At 35.7% G+C, this 5,693-nt stretch overlaps 1 pseudogene; it reads right to left on the bottom strand.

The window, feature by feature from the left end:
- Nucleotides 1–681: 681 nt before the first annotated feature.
- LOC127979638 (protein FAM8A1-like) lies at nucleotides 682–4,362 on the bottom strand (annotated as a pseudogene).
- Nucleotides 4,363–5,693: the final 1,331 nt, after the last annotated feature.

Below are 5,693 nucleotides of genomic sequence, written 5' to 3'. Positions count from 1 at the left end.
GAACTAGGAAAGTATGTTAAACCATGGTGTGTGTGTCTATGATCTTGAGTTTCTGTGTTAAAGATGTGCTTAGTCGTTGGCCAAGACTTATACTGACACCTAGTGGTGTGGATGCATCTTTTTGAAAAAAGTTTAGGGTTAGTGATTCAGTTGTAAAAATGTGCTAAAGCAACTAATCTTGATACATTAAGTTTGTAAGTGAATGTGTCTAATAATGAGGAAGAGAGTCATATTCTGCTGATCGTGTGATTTCAAAATGGCTGCCAACATGAGGCGACCTGCTCACGTTTGTGTAAATAGTTATCCTTTATTTATGTATTCATCATTTTGAGGAAATAATCACTGATGGCACCTTTTATGTCTGTACCACAGGTGTGTATAAAAAGAAACCCCTTCACAAAACGAAAGATTCATAATGTATTTTCAGATGATCTTGTATCATCTTGTGGTGTTTGTTCAAAAACACACCGAAGCCTTGCTTTATCAGTAAGTGTGAGTGAGTGCAAGTTGGCGTGTATACCATGTCCTAAGACAACCCTTGTGTCTGTTTTCTTCATTTGGTCCACAAGGTTTTGATTATAAGAAACTGCCCCAGGGACTCCAAGACCTCCGGAGAGGCCAGAAAGGGCAAACAACACAAAGACAAAAAACAGGCCTTATGGTTATGGATGTAATATTTATTTCAAAGTTTTAAATCAATGGTGAGTCATTCTTACCAGAACAGTGCAATTTTTCAGTTTTGTTGCCTTATTGGCACATGATCAGTTTGGAAACATTTTCTGCTTGTGAGAATGTGCGGACTGTCACTATCTATGGAATGTGACTGTGTTACTGAACCATGCCAAAGGACATTTGCTTTGCATTTCAAAGAAACTACCACTGTGAATGTCAAATTAGGGTTCAAGCTTGCGTTTACGAACAAATATCACCACCTAGTGGTTATCAAGTTTTTTATTATTATTATTATTATTATTATCCATAGGTTCATACTTAATCCATTTGATCATTCTTATTATAGTGTACTAAAAACCTTTAGTTATTTTAACTATAGAAAAATAAATGATAATTAGTAGCTAAAATAAAAATGAATTAAAAACTACAGACATAATAAAAATTAAATTAAATGTATGCATTTAGCAGATGCTTTTATCCAAAGCATTCAGGCTAAAAGTTTTTACCTAACATATATATAAAAAAACTAATAATAAACAGCAAAATTACTGAAACTTTAACTAAAATTAAAACGAAACTAGGAAATGTAAAACAACAAAAATTCATTCAAAATATTAATGAAAAATATACTAGTATCTAAACACAAGTTATGACATGAGAAAGATAATGTATTAGGGGGTTGATTTAATTTAGCCACATGCCAGTTGGATTTAACATTATTTGTGCATAAAATACACAAGGAAGTGTTAAATGCACTGCTGTTGAGTATCAAACCTTGTCTTAAAGAATCTGAATATATTTTTACGAACCATGCACAATGATAAATCAGAACAGCTGATGTGCTTGGCATGCTGAATACTGTGAATTTCAAAATACAATACTTAACACTGCACATATCAAAGATCAGAACTGAAACATACGCCAAATACAACAGGTTTTTAAGAAACCCTGAGAAATGTAGTGAGGCATATCAGCCTCCGACTGAATTGACAACAGTAATGGAATATTCCGGACATCTGTGTGCATGTGTGGAAGGATACGCATTGAATGCCGAGCTCACGTCCCAGCCTTTAGTAAGATTAATAACAGACTCATCTGGGCCGTAAAGCTTGAAGCTGAGGAGAAGTTATGAAAACCTTGTGGATCAAGCTGGTGTTTAGAGTGAAACATTCCACTCGGATAAAATTTCCAAGCATGCCTACATAAAACATGTCTTGAGCTTGTTATCACTCATCATTCAACATGAACTACTATACTGTCTGTTGAGGGATCCGTAACTTTTCTATGAAAGTAGATACTTCTCAGTGCTGTAAACAATAGCTATGTGATCAGACTTTGTACATGGATCATTAGTGCAAATCTGAAGGAAATACTATATGGATATTTTTCGAAAAGCTACTGAGAACATTTGTAAGCACTTGATGCTCGACAGGGCCTGTTTTCACGTGATTTTGACAGAGACTGGTCATCTGGCTCTTCTCCTCCGAACCACGATGGTTCCAGCCACAACGTCATAAACAGTTCTGTTGTGCTGGAAAAATAGTAACGTGATGAAGATTGGAAACAGGAAGGCGATGGAGAAGTTTTTGTTTAAAGCCCGTACTGTGGAGCTGCAAATGAAAACGTAAATACATATATATTGTTTTTAATATTATTTTATCAGGGCTATTTCTTTCTGGCAGAAAAAAACAGTATACACATAACTCACGCAGATAAGCTGACACTGGATGCGGGTACCACCAAAACCCGACCCGCACTAGGACTGTCGTGTCACATGTGACGACTCGAAGCCCCAGCAGGAACTTTCCAGGAGTGGCACCTCCAGCTCCCCAAATACAGATGATCTGCAGACGAAGACATAACACAGACCGAAGGAAATGTGTGAGCTGTTTAAAGATTAAAACAGATAAGGCTTGTAACTGTGGCTTTCATGACATGAAAGACAAAAGATGCTCTCCTCACTTCATAGACACACACTAGGACTCTGTATGCTAAGGCCACGACCATCATCTTCTGCAGGTCCTCCAGTGAAGTGTTCACATCAACCTCTTCCACGATAAACTGCATCATGAATTTGGAAATATCTCTGTTTAGAAGATCAAAGACATATGAACTGTCATGGAATACATATACCGTATATACATGTACACTCTGTTCAAAAGTAGGGAGTCTGTTATGCTGTTTTGCTGCTCAAGAAACATTTCTTATCAATCAATGTTTAAAGCGGGCATGCCACTTCATATTTTGTGGAAGCTGTGATATTATATGTTAAATAGTAGTACATCTATGGCTGTCCGGACAGTGTAGTAATGATTCAAGAAGGATAATTAATTTGTTCAGAACACCTCAGCTCACCTCATTCCACTGAGATGCACGATCCACAGCACTCTGGTTGCCTTAACACAGAAGAGAATGAAGAAATCCACAGTTTCTGCCAGAAATCTACGGAGCGGGGAGAAATCTTTCTACCTGAAAGAACAAAAGATGAAGTTAGTATCCAAGTGTACATTTTCAAGATTGCACCTTCAATGCTTCAACAAATAATAAGAAAATCAGATCTACAGAATTTACATCAGTGTCTCAAATCTGCTTACATTTATGACCCTGGACTACAAAACCAGTCTCAAGTCACACAGGTATATTTGTAGCAATAACCAATGACATATTGTATGGGTCAAAATTATAGATTTTTTGTTTTTATGCCAAAAATCATTAGGATATTAAGTAAAGATCATGTTCCCTGAAGACATTTTGTAAATTTCCTATCATAAATTTATCAAAACTTTTTTATTACTAATATGCATTGCTAAGAACTTTATTTGGACATTTTTAAAGGGCCATTTTCTCGATATTTGGATTCTTTTGCACCCTCAGATTCCAGATTTTTTAATTTGTATCTCAGCCAAATTATTGTCCTATCCTATCGAACCATACATCAAGGGAAAGCTTATATATATATATATATATATATATATATATATATATATATATATATATATATATATATATATTTTTTTTTTTTTTTTTTTTTTTTTTGACGACCTACAGGATTATGCAGAAAGGGAAATTTCTAATTACTAGTAATTCTTTCACTATGTAAATTAACACTGGCCTCTCTGGATACTGTACTGCTTAGCATCTGGTGAACAGGAGTCATTGTCTGTCAAGACTTTTACAGTGTCATGCATTTAATCTGGTTTTAATGCTGGATTATGTCTTTACACCAAATTTTGAATGGGCACAGTGCAGCCTTGAGACACCTCAATGTAATATAACGGGGATTTTGGAAATACATAATACTAAAGGTTAATTTAATCCAATTCTTCATTATCTTGTTAACGTGAGTTTAAGAAGCAACTAGTTCCTTCATCTCCTCGGAGCAGTGGACTGACAGCTACCTGCCGGCTGTGCTGGTGCTCTCTCAGAGCTGCTGGATGTGTCAGCGGCTGCTGGGCGGCTCGTCCGGGGACACCGAGCCGCGATGTAAGCGGGCGTCACGTTACAGCCGCCGGGGGGCGGAGGACAGAGCGGCGCGGACATGAACACCCAGCTCTGCCAGCTCACATGGCCACTGTAGCGCCACATCCACTGCTGCAGCCGCTGGCAGTATTCAGTCGTTGACATGTTGTCGTTGTCATCGGACCACTGACCGTTTTTGACCGTGTCTTCCGCTCTGTTCTTCACCGCCATGTTTACTGCTTTTGTGTCTTTTAGACTTCCAGCTAATCGGCTCAGGCTGAAGCAGGAGTATACCACTTATTGCCAGTACAATGTTTTTGTAGCCGGAGATTTTCAACTACCTTGTCCTGTGACAAACAGTTTCCATAATAAAATGTATTATAGCAAAAAGACGTGTCTGGTACAAACGACACTACAGTGTAAGCTTAATATGACATAGCATCAGCTAATAGTGCACCCCTGTAATATATAATAATGTTGCTTGCGAATATCATTAAGACTGATCAAGAGCATTATAATGTAAAACATAATCGAAGACTGGTAGACAGTCATGAATGATAAATCTCAAACTCGTTGTTTAAAATATTAATACAGCAGTCACGCAATGCCAAACTAATGAATTAATTCTTTAAAAAATAAATAATAATTAAAAAATAATTGCTAAAAGTATACTGTCAAAAATTAAATAATTTTCAGCGACGAAACACATTTAAATCCAATTGTTTATTTTTATATAGTTATTATTAGTATCATCCTCATCATTATTGTTATTAGCCTACTATTGCACTACAAAAGTGATTTATCTGAAACATTAATACAGTGGTAAAACAAGTAGAAATTATTAAAATAGTTTTTTGTAAATGTTGTAAACAAGTGCTATAGTCTACTCAAAAAAATATATGCATAAAGACTATATGGAATGTTTGTATTTTTGTTAAATAATTTGTCATGAACTGGTAAATGCAAAAAAAATAAAAATAATAATAATAAATAATAATAATAATGAGTAATTATATTAATAAAATAAGGTAATATTATCGTTTACATACATTTAAATTTAGGTTATCAATTTTCATTTCCTTGATAACGAAAAATCCACTAATTCCTTAAATACCGCCTTATAAATGAAATTTTTTGAAAGTGAAACTTGTCAAGCTCATCACTAGATGGCGACAGTGTCTTTCACGTGATTTTGGTTATGGTAGTGAACAGATTTATTCTCAATAAAATTAAATCAAGCTTTGTATGTTCAAATAGAGACCAAAATATACATAATGCCTCAGATTTTCAAACTCAAACATTCTTTATTTTAAACGGACAGCGAAGAAATGTAGAGCAGGAATGAACTGTAAACACATGGTACATGGGAGCTGTCCCAAATTCAGTTTCTGCATGATAGCAGGTGTACAGGCTCACTGCAATTAATTGTGCTTATTTAGACATCTTCATGTCAGTGCAAAAGGGTCAAAGGCTTTAAAAACTGTCCGCCGGAAACAACCCTGTTTTGTCCCTTGATGCTTGTTGTGGTGGACAGCTGTTAAAAAACTGATGTATTTATGTCT

The sequence above is a fragment of the Carassius gibelio genome, chromosome B19, assembly GCF_023724105.1.
Source record: "Carassius gibelio isolate Cgi1373 ecotype wild population from Czech Republic chromosome B19, carGib1.2-hapl.c, whole genome shotgun sequence".
Taxonomy (NCBI): Eukaryota; Metazoa; Chordata; class Actinopteri; order Cypriniformes; family Cyprinidae; genus Carassius; species Carassius gibelio.
This window is presented reverse-complemented; position numbering and strand designations above follow the sequence as displayed.